General features: G+C 34.1%; 1 non-coding gene across 1 annotated transcript; it reads right to left on the bottom strand.

The window, feature by feature from the left end:
- Positions 1 to 4,455: 4,455 nt before the first annotated feature.
- On the bottom strand, positions 4,456 to 4,533 carry LOC118738609. The gene has a single exon (XR_004992912.1). It is a non-coding gene; the product is annotated as a small nucleolar RNA U3 (small nucleolar RNA).
- Positions 4,534 to 12,097: the final 7,564 nt, after the last annotated feature.

The following is a 12,097-nucleotide window of genomic DNA, read 5'->3' on the forward strand; positions in this document are numbered from 1 at the left end:
GCCCGTAGTGATCATGCATTTATTTGTTGGCAGTAAAACTAGCCAAAGCGTTTATATGTACACACGTACGAGTATGTTTGTAACTGCATGTATGCGCGCATGCGCTATTGTGGAAGTAGAGAATTGCACGCTGCAAAGCTACAAGCGTATTTTTGAAATGGCAATTCCTGTGCACCTGGGAGCCCAACTGCATGGCCAGACAGCCTAAAGAATACTCCTCTCAGGCAGTAATGTATGTATGTATCTATGACGATTGCTACTGCCCCATCAAGCGGGCACAAGGGAGAGAGTGCATTATGAGCCGAAGTTGTTACTATGATGGCAAAGGTAATTCGAATGTAAGAATGGGCAAAATGCTTTGCTGCGTGCATCAGTTTGAAGAACAACAATCGGAGAACTGCACACAAGCATACAAACGCAACCTGTTTCGTGGGAACACCGCCTTGTAGGGGCTCAATAGAGGCTTAGCTATTCGGTTTCTTGATTTCTTCTGCCACGGTGGCGCTTTCGGTTCGGTCGGCCAGTATAAATTTAATACGATTCTTTGTCAGTCAGCTAGTCATTCAGTGGGCCAGTCACTTCGTCTGCGGCGCTGTCAATGAGGTGTGTTGCGGCGCGGTTAGTGTTGTGGTGATCGCTGCCTACTTAGCAGCCGAGCTCGCCACCCATTTGGGTTGCGGTTTGCGGTTGAGCGCATGAGTAAATGGTAGTTGTTAAACGAATGAAATAAAATGTTGTTATTTGCTTCACTTAACAATGTTGAAATATTTCTCTTTTCTATCCCTTATTTCAATATTTGCTTGACTAAGTTGTATTGCTTTTAAGAAAAGTGTCCGCAAGTTTTTGCTACATTTTTGAAAAAAATGTTCTTTATTGAAAATAAAATTTGATCAAGTATATTGGCCATTATTATCTATGACTTTTTAAAGTTTTCGGGTAGGTTCTTAATTTCATCGATGTACAACCTCTGTGAATTACTTGAGCAAGTGATTTTCAGCGGCTCTTCGGTAGTCCAGTCTTTTTTTTGACCGGTTAGAGGGGGAAAAGGAAAAGTTATATATACAAAATTTCACATTATTTACTATCCCCGCCTCTTTAGGAACGGTATATGTATGTAAGTATTTCCAGAGAAATACTGGAATCGGCGCGATACCGACTAATTAGTTTAGTTGGCTTTGGCGCAGACCCCATTGAAGGAAGTGTTTCTTTTTCAAGGGTAGTCAATTCTTTAAGTGCCATTGAATATTCAGGTGAAGGTATGTGGTATTTTCCCTTTTTGTCGAATCAAAAATTTGACTTGGAATTGTAGATGCTAAAAATTATCAGTAGAAAAATGTGACCATCGGTTCGTCAGGTCTTGAAATTAGGCGCATGTTTTAAAGAATTTCATGTAGTTTTGGAGCATATAATTGAACCTTTTCGTGTGACTTTGCAAATATACTATGTAATTTTCTACTTCATTAATATTACGACTTTGAGCTTCTTTTTCCATAATTTCGCGAAAATAATGTTTCGAACAATTTAAAACATACTAAACATTGCGAGAAAATAAATATTTGAACCTATGTAATTCTGAAGTATACCCTTAACACATTTAATCATAGGGCCTGAATTTTTTACGAGTTGTAGATGTCATAGTAATAAAATTTTCCCGATATTTAATATTTATGATTTTCTAATAAAGGAAAGAACACAAATTAAATTTCATCGAAATCGGGTGAAATTTAGTGTTTCCGCACACAAGAATGGAGGGCGTGGGAATTATCCCATATTTACCAAACTTTATATTTTCTTGTTCTTAGTAATGGCACGATCAATCGAGTAACCGATTGTTATCGGTTATTTTCATTCGGTTAACGATTTAATTGTACGAAATTTTTCCTTTCGATTAATCGAGCGATTAACCGATTAATTTTCCAGATTATCGAAAAAAATCATCAAAAATTGACTACTTTACTTCCACAATAATGTATGTTCAAAATAAGTTGGGATGTTTTTTACATTCTCGTATTCTGCAAATTTTTTATACGATATTTTTGCCAAACACAAGCTTAACCTAAAAAGCTACTAACAAATCACAACACAGGCACATTATTTCATTTTATTTTCTAAGAAGAAGGAAGAAAATTAGCAACATCATTACCAAACAGAAAAATGTTAAAAATCAATGGGCTACAAAAGTACATACTGAAAATCTTTCTACGAAACCTAATAAAAAAGCTGGAATTTTTGTTGATTTTTTTTTTAATATTTGCTAATTTTTGATACATTTGTATTAATAATTTTGTTTTGCTAAAGAATAAGCTATATTAAAAAAAATAACTAAAATTAAATAACAAAAATAAATCTTGTCGTACACTATAATTTTGACACGGGGTTTAAGTCGGTTTTTATAAGTTTTAAAAGGTTTTTATTAATTTTCGATTTTAATCGAAATAACCAATTAATCAGTTAATTTCTTACGATTAATTGCAATTATTAATCGAATGCTTTCGATTAATCAATTAACCGATTAATCGATTATTAAAATTTTTTTGCCATCACTAATTGTGCTTAAAAATGTCACTGAAAGCGAAGCCATGGAAAGAAACACTAAATGACAGTTTGAAATTTTATGCGAAGTTGTGCCAAGCAATCCGCAAAATACACCATATAAATATTTGCGCAAATACAAACTAGTACAGATAAGATTCCTATTCGATTCCTATTTGGACTAGTTGGTATTTGCGCAAGTACTTGTCTAATAGCAAAAAATTGTACTAGGGCGTAAGTAATAGCTCTTGCCATAATATTCACAAACAGTAAAAATTCAATGAAGTTTTAAAAATTTTATTGCAAATGCAAGTAAAACTTTTCTTTCGTTTCCCTGGCCTTCTATATTTATTTGACATCACAGATACCTACGCCGACCAAAGAATAGGATCAATAAATTCTTCCCATACATATGTATATACACTATTTTTTAAAATCACGCATTCAATGCGATGGTTATAGACGTGTACACCATTCGCACGTGCATTGAGCTTCACTTGTTGCATTTTTTCCGCAGCTTCCAGTAACAAGAAAGTTTTTTTTTTTTGTATTAAATATATTAAAAACTCTAGTTGTCCATATTTTAACTTTTTAATATTCATGAGCCAACTGCAGCGATAATAAGAACAAAAGAGCCAACACGTACATACATATGTACATGTTCTGATCGTGTTATCGACGTTGGTGAACTACTTTGTCGCTTTTGCGATCGTGCGCGATCGATTCAATTGTTTTTGCGCCTACACGTATTCTGTAAGTTTTGTTTTTTTGTTAGTTTGTTTTTGTTACTGTTGGTCCTACATTTACAAAATATAGATATTGTTGTGCTGTTTGCTGCTGCTTATGAATGCATTGATATCGATGCGTTGGCCAGCTGGCCAGTTTCTTGTAAGTTTTTCTTGATTCTTTGTCTCGCTTGGTTTTGTTGCAACTATTTTTCTTGAGTTAACTATTTGAAGGCTAGCTAGCACCAAGAACCAGCGAATGCCGTGCTTTGCCTGATGACATGCCGCCATCTAGTCAAATTGAAAACTGTTATAAACCCTCTATAAGTAAAGACTAAATCGTTACCTGAGTGGAAGTGGAAGATCGACCTATTTCGGCAGCCAGTTCGAAAACGCCCTATCTGAGAAAATTTTTCAAGGCTTCAGAATTTGACTGAAAAACATACTATCTCTGAATTTGGCTGAAGGACGCCTTATCTTAGCTGGCGATTCAAGAACGCGCTATCTCAGCATATTTTCAATGTATTTTCAGCTAAGATGGGGCATATTTCAACCGAATTCTGAGATAGAACGTTCTTCAACCAAATTCTAAGATATGGTGTTTTTCGATAAAATTCTGAAATAGGGCGTTCTTTATTCAAATTCTGAAGTAGGGTGTTCTTGGAAAGTTTTCTGAGATAGGGCGTTTCCGAACTGGCTGCCGGGATAGGTCGAATTTCAACTCAGGTATCCAAATAAAGTTAATATTGAGATAAAAATATGTAAAATAAAGTACTATCCAATTTTTTTTTTTATTGTTCCGTCAATATCGACCTGCTGCAATGTTTATTCATGCCAAATACTGTTAAAAAAAAATGTAATATAGAAAATCAAGAATATAACGACATCTTTGCCATCTCAGATAAATAACATTATTTGTTTTTTTTACAAAAGCTAGTAAATTTTAAAATTTCCTTAAGGAAACATTATTAAATGTGAAAAGGTATACGAAATTTGTTCGACCTTTTGTGAAAATTTACTAAATAATGCCTTAAAATAAATAGATATCTAGTTTTTATGCATAGATAATCGGTATACCCTAGATTTTTTCATTTTAAGAGTTAAAATAAAGTGCACCAGCTGAAAACAACGACGCTCTATGACAAAATTTCGGTCAAAGAAACTTAAATATGAATTAATATATGTTAATAGTAAACATATAATTTTAGCTTCTTTCAATTTGCAATGAAAGTAAATGAAGACTGACTACAGAAATGATCCTGTGAAGTATAGTCTTCAGAGGTATTTTTTTCAAAAAATATTAACAAACAACTTTTTATTAATAAAAAACTAAATTTTTGGAGGTATTTTCAAATCGGTCCAGCTCACGTAACTGTTAATATTATTGAGAGATATTTTGTTGGAAGTCTTAAAATATAATAGGTTTTATAATTTCAGTGGAAAAACAGTACCGATTTTTTTTGTTGTATGTAGAGTGATGCAGTCTATTGCACATAAGTTGACTATGATTACTGGGCCGTGCTATCATAGTAGCACAATGCCACTAAGTGCATTTCAAAATTTTCAGGCGATAGCCTCATGGGATTTTCGATTATATATTTTGTTGTTTGTGTGAAATATTTTATTTTTATCAGTATTTTTCTTTTAATCAAAATATGTTGAAATCAAAGTGTAAATAAAAAAAAATATTTTGCCAGAAGTATCGAACGAAAGTATCGATACCTGAAAAATATCGGATCTAAAATATCAATATCATCTCATATCGGTTCGTTTGGCTTTGAAGGTACTCAGTTAGTTTTATATGAGGTAACTCTCAGTCAGTTTAGCATCGCGTTGAAATGTCTGTACTGAGAATTCATCCAGTTTACTCTTCCCCTCGACTTTGGTGAAGCAATATGAGCGTATTTTCTTTGCATTATATCGCCTTTGTCGCCTTCTCGTAGTTTTTGCTGGCAATTAAGCAGCCATGAAGAACAAGGCGCTTAGCTTCAAACCAAATGTAATCTATAGCTTATACAAAACTATATTTCAGGACGCCTCGGCTTGGAAATTGCATGATTAACATGTAGCTTTAAACAGTGAATGCGGTTTGAAGAAAATCGAAGTTTCGTTACAATAACAACCATTTAATTAAATTTAAATTTCCTTACTATTCCTTTATTGAAATTTTATGTGAACTAACTATGTCCCAACTTGATTGCGATTTAAATCTGTGCGCGTAACTGGTGCACTCGATTAAATTAATAAAAACCTTGGGCACTAAGTCGTCAGCAGTAGAGGTGGCAAGAAAGGGGAAGCGGGGGCTCTATAGAAAATGTGGCTCATGAGACACACTGCAAACATTCGTAACTTTGTTTATTTATTTTATTTTTTGTTACGTTGGTTTCAGGGCTAAAATTCGAACATACACGCCCACAAAATAGTTGAGAGTTTTGAATACCTACTCGACACTCTAGAAACATACATATTTTCAAATTAACCCTCCTTTCAATAGATATAATACTACAACAATTCCTTAACAAGCAAAATGTGATCAAAATCTTTGTTTAATTTGCATTTACAACTCTGTGAATTTGAATTTCATGACCCATTCGGTCGTTAAATCATTTGCTCATTGGATACTTATACATTGGATACCGAGCAAGTTACAAAACATCTTTTGGTTCACGCCTATACAAGCGCATACATGTAGGTACCTACATATACATCTATAAGTGTACATATGTTAACTTTTGGCGCTTTGAATGAGATATGGAAATTTCTTATGAAGAGCATGCGTAGCTACACCTAAAATACAAAGTTATGCTTTGTTTGTACATAAATATGTTTTGGTAAACGTTATTTGATGATGGCGCTACAAAGATGCGATAACAAGCACAGTTAGCCCACAAAAATTAAGTAAATTCTATGGCTTTCATTTAAACTAAATTTTGATTAGAGATGGAAAAGAAGTGAATGAAGAATCATTACATAAAAGTAATTTGGTACAACAACAAAATTGAATGAAACGTACTACATAGAAAAATTATAGGTCATCTACAGAAAATGATTGATTGATAAACATGTCATATTTTGACAAGTGTGCCGTTGATGTGCTAAAGTTCCGAATGAGGTGTGAAGACTTCAATAAACTTAAATATATAAAAAAAAAATTATGAGAAAAATCAAGCTGACTTACAGCGCTTAGTGATAACTAAAAACGTTCCCATAACGATATTTGGACAATAATATGTACTGTTATAAAAAATGTGACGTGTTCCATGTGGTCCCTTTAAAGCAGCAGTAACGGATGCGGTGGTGCCACCTATATTGTAACGCTCTTGTGAATGTCTTTATAAGATACTTGCCGATGGATATGCAGCCAATGCTAGGATGGAGGTGATATTTATTTCAAAAGCAGGGTATTTTTAGGCCAACAAGCACTTCATCTTTAGAATAAAACTTAAGTTTCTAAGTGCCCAACACAAAAGGGGCTAGGAGTTAACCCTTCCAAAACTAAACTGGATGTGTTCACAAGGAAAAAAAGAAGGAAAAACAAAACCGACTACAATTCTCATACATATAAAAATATGTATATGTATATATTCATGATCCATCATATATTTCATGATCCAAACCAGATTAGTATGAGACCACCTTTGATATACTATCTTTCCTATGCAAAAAGAATTTTCGAAATCGGTTGATGTGGTCCAAAGTTATGCGGTAACATACATAAAAAAATAAAAAAATTTAAAAAAAATATTCCGACGAACTGATAACCTCCTCCTTTTTTGGGAGTCGGTTAAAAACCCGTACATATAGTCCAATTTGGTTAATACTTGGAATATATGTACATATATTACCTATATGGAAGAAAATAACTCCACAAAAGATTTGGCCGTTAGGTGGCGTTGGGGTAGAATTATTTGAAAAACTCATGCTTACGGCCTGATGTGGTTCATATTTGCAAAGCTTGTTTTGAAAATATATTTTTTATACTCGAGCGCCTAACAGCCTAAAGGCATCGAAATAGATGTAGCCATTTGCTCAGAATAAGAAGATAAATCGATTAGGCTATGTCTGCCTGCTCGTCCATCCGAGCACACGATAGCTCGAGTAAAATATGAGATATCTCCACAAAGTATAGTACATAGGTTGTCATTTATACAAGGCAGGTTGGTATGGGCAAAATCGGGCTTGCGATGATACCAAACTGAGTAGGAACACCGCTTAGGGTCTTACGGAGGAAACCGTTGAAAATTTTTCAAATCAGGAAATAATCACGCCCATTTCCCATTTGACAGTAATTTATTGAAATGCGAAAACTGCGATAAATCCGTAATTATGTAATTAAGCTAATTCACTTAAAATCTATGGTTGGGATAACTTCTTAGCAGAAAATTATATTGTCATACATTTTTAAAAATGGGCGTGGCACCGCCCAGCATAAAATGGCGCACACCTTTCATGTGAGCTTGTAGATATATTTAAGTAATCAAAGGGTATATTTAATATGAATCAAATAAATATAAATCAAATTAACCAAAAAAGAAAATTAACAAGTAAATTTTAAGCAAAAAAAGCACCTTTAATGCTCATATAAAATTTTAGCAGTACTGTTAATTTCTTCATAACACAATGATCGGAACTAAACAATTAGAGAAAGCACTCTAAAATCAACCTAAGAATTCTTTCCGGTGGTATCAAGATTTTCACCACCTTGGCAGAGATAACGGAAATGAAACCATTTGATACTATAAGGATACTTTCTTGGCACTCATAGAAGGCACGCACAATGTCCAAACATGCCTCCAGCTGAAAGTTTGTACGAACACTTAAACACAGCCGTTTAACTTAACCTGCATACAAGTATACTATATATGTATACGTACCTTTATACGTTTTACCACGGAAAATTGTCAAACCTGACCAAATGACCCAAACTGTCAAACACAGATACTCCTAAGCTCATTTAAAAGCACGCGAATGAGGAACTAATGAAACGTCAAATGTGTCAACGACAACAGCAAAAGTGTCACACAAACAATATCAACATCGACAAAAGGAACACAACAACAGACAACTACATGATTTATTACGCTTTCAAAAAATCACTCTCCAATCAGGGATAGAGGGGAGGACTGCAGCTGTCGAAGAGAACGCGATTGCATCAGTTGCACACATAATAAGTAATAATCTCGTGTGCAAGCATGGCAAGCCAGACTGCGGTGCGGAAAGTGTGCAGTTGCAATGCTATGGGTAACGTGGCGTGGCATGACATGTGTGTGTGTGTATCACTACACACGACACGATCGTAATCGTAACTAATTTAATTGCCGATTGATGCAAACCACTTGTGGCGCGTAAGGTTGTTATAATGAAACAAAATAAAAAATAAATACAAAAACAAAAAACGATGTCCGCACGACGTCGTCAACAACTAGCGACGTTGCAACGTTGCACTTGCAACAAACTGCCAAGCTTGTTGTCATCGTAGTTGAAATATGAATGAGGCGCCCCTTCCGCCACCCAATTACTCCAGTCGCCGGCAGTTACTGAGTATGGATAGCGAGAAAAGGTTGGAAATGCATAACGGCTGATAAATTAGGAGAAAATTAGAAGAAATAAGAGAATCCAACGAATATTTCTGAATGGTGAATGGTATAAATATATGTACATTAGGGCGGGCCAATTTTGTTTGACTATAGAAGGGTTCTATATGTAATTATAAGTAAATTTTTCGAAGAAAAAAATGGGTCTAAAATCAATTTGGAGTTTGCCTAATTGCGAAAATAAGTTTAGAAAAAATTTTGAAAATTTTCACAGTTGCGCTCTCTGGTGAAAGTTTTAAGAAAAACATAAGTACAGAAATGGATTCCTCATAGCATGTTTTACAAAAAATTTAAGCAAATTTTTGCGAAACTACCTTAAAATACTAAGAAACCTATGGAAAACTGCAAATTGATTTTATGCCCATTGTTTCTTCCTAAAATTTTCTTAAAACTTCACGTAGCATCTTTCAGTGTTATATGCGCATAGGCGAAAAAGTCTCCTATAAAAAATGACCCGTCTTAATGTACATATAGTATATGCACGATCTACATTGCAGAATATTTCTAAGTCGCTCTCCTGACATTTTATAGTAATTTCCTCAAATCCGCTCAAATCTCATTTACTTAAGATTCGTTACGGAGATCATTTTACAAATCTGCATTCCATTTTTCTTACTATTTATCCCAGCAACTTGAAACGCCTCACAAGGTATGGAAATGAGGCCACTATCCACCGCATAGACTTAACATTCCGCAGAGGTAATTTTTCTTCATAGATATCAATGTACTAGCTTACTATCAGCGCCTTGCTGTTGGCTCCGCTGCCCGGTCTGTCAGCTTAGCTGCCTGTTTGGCCGGACATAAATGAGTGTTTTCAGGCATCCAGCTGCGCGATGTTGTTGAAATTTAATTGCTTTCGCTTTGCATAATCTTCACGTGCAATTTGTAGTTGCAGTCAAAAAAATTGCAATAGCTTCAGTCGGTTGTATAAAACTAGGGTGATTAGTTGGGTAGGCCCAATTCAAGTTTAAGCATCGAAATCCCTGACGTAGTTTAAAATATCGATCTCTAACTTTCCAATAAAATATTATGTCGATCAGTCATAATCGCTAGAATACTTACTAGGCCAAAGTCGCCAAATTATAACCTACAATCGTTTGCGCATTTGTGGAGGATCTTGTTTCTGGCAAGGAGTCCAATAGTTTATTATAATTTTCATGAAAATGAAATGGTATTATAACCGATATATATAAGTACCAGAAGAAGAAGAAGAGAAAACCCCATGAAAATGTATACTTAAAACATCATCTGTCCGTCTGTCTGTATGAACGCAATCTAGTCCCTCAATTTTCGAGATATAAGACTAAAATTCGGTAAGGTATTTTTATAATTTAATACTCGTTTGTCGGAACTACCAAAAATCGGACCCCAACAACACATAGCCCACATAGAACTGATTTTTCAGATATGAAATTTTTTCACTCATTATCAATAGAAAACTTACAGTGAAAATGACAAATATCGGGTGACTATAACCTACGGCCTCCATACAAATGATTGCTCAGAAATGGGTTTTACCTTAAAGCTTCTTCTATTGAACGGCTAACCCCGAGAAATCTCGTGAGATATTTTCGCGATAATCATACGAAATCTATTAAGAAAATTGCCAAGATCAGTGCTGTATAAGCTATATCTCCTATACCCATGATTGTTCAGATACCAGTTTCTGCGATATACATCGGTTGCCGCTGTGGTGTAGTGGTAAGCAGATTTACATTTTTTATGTAAATTTACATTTAATGGCCTTTTTAATTAAAATTAAGCTTTAACAAATTAAATTAACATGAAATAATTATGTGAAATACCATAAACATAAACAAAAAAAAAATAGAATAACGCACATAATTAAAACAAAAATATAATTTAAAAAAGTCAGGATCGAGCCTGGGTGCTACTGGGTATATTACTTTAACAGCAAGATAAAACTTAGCACTTCTTAGAACCTTATACATATTAGCATTTTTAAGTCACATCCTCCTCATTTTAAAGTTCAACTCTTTTTTTTGTGATAAAGTGCATTTGAGTTCACTATGTTCGAGTTAAAATAGTGATTGTTATAAAAAAAAAATTTAATCTTAAACCTTTCCCTAATCTAATCATCATAGAGAAGGATGATGGGTCTTTGATTTTTATAATAATCAGGATAAAACTGTTCAAATTGCCTTTCAATTTTTTTCGATCATATAAAATCATTATTTTAAAATTCTTGTTTTTTCATTAAATAATGATTAAATAAAAATAGATTTTCATACCAGAAAAAAACTAACGACTATATTCGGTCCTTGAAATAAAGAAATTTTTTGCTGTATTTTCTTGTATACATAGTCATAAGGAAGCATATCGGCGATTAGAGTACCGCACTGTGAATCGTCGTTATGCAAAAACACGTAACTGACGTTTTTGCCAAAAAAAGAACTTCGATCACCGGATGCTTCTGGCATTAAAATATCGATTTATAAAACTACCCTGAAATGGGAAAGAGAGAACCTTTTGAAATAAGAAAGTTTTTATTGTTTACTGTAAATTTTGGGCAACGGTTTTTTTTTACATTCGTTAATTTGTAATACATATATCTGTATATGTAATTAAATTTTTACCTAACTGTGTACTTGGTTTTTTTTCTTTTCTCTTCTCGCTTCACCTACGAAAATCGTTTATGTTAAAATTGCAGGTGCTGCATATGTACAACAAATCGTATCCAGGTAACTATAAGACAACTATTAAAACCTACCATATACCAGAGATTCCGAGGTAGTATAAGCCTAGGTTAGCATCAGAGCACTGGCGGCGAGAGCTCGCTTAACAATGCGTTTACTATGCGAAAGCGAACAACTAAAATGTCGCTCGAAAATGAGCCAAAGCTTAAAAGAGTATAAAAAAAATGTGTTGTAGTCAAAATAAATGCTATAAAATTCGAAATTAAAATTGGTAGTGTGTGTGAATGTGTTGGAATGGCAGCAATAAAAGTCGGGCTGAAGCTGGGTGGTGCCGTTTCTTTAGGTTTCTTTGGTATTTTTGTTTTTTTTTGCACTTGGGAGTTTTAATTAGACATCTTTACACCCAGTGAGCGCTAACAAGCGCTGGTCACATTGACCAAATGATTAAGCAGAGCGAAAACAACAAAACTTACAAAATACGCTGACTTCGACATAAAGAAAAAAACTATACGTAAGTGCAAACATATGTACATATGTATATACATATATACATTTTCTGCGTAAGTATGCATATATGTATGTAGTATTC

Source organism: Rhagoletis pomonella, unplaced genomic scaffold (genome assembly GCF_013731165.1).
Source record: "Rhagoletis pomonella isolate Grant_MI unplaced genomic scaffold, Rhpom_1.0 Rhpom_scaffold_00004, whole genome shotgun sequence".
NCBI lineage: Eukaryota > Metazoa > Arthropoda > Insecta > Diptera > Tephritidae > Rhagoletis > Rhagoletis pomonella.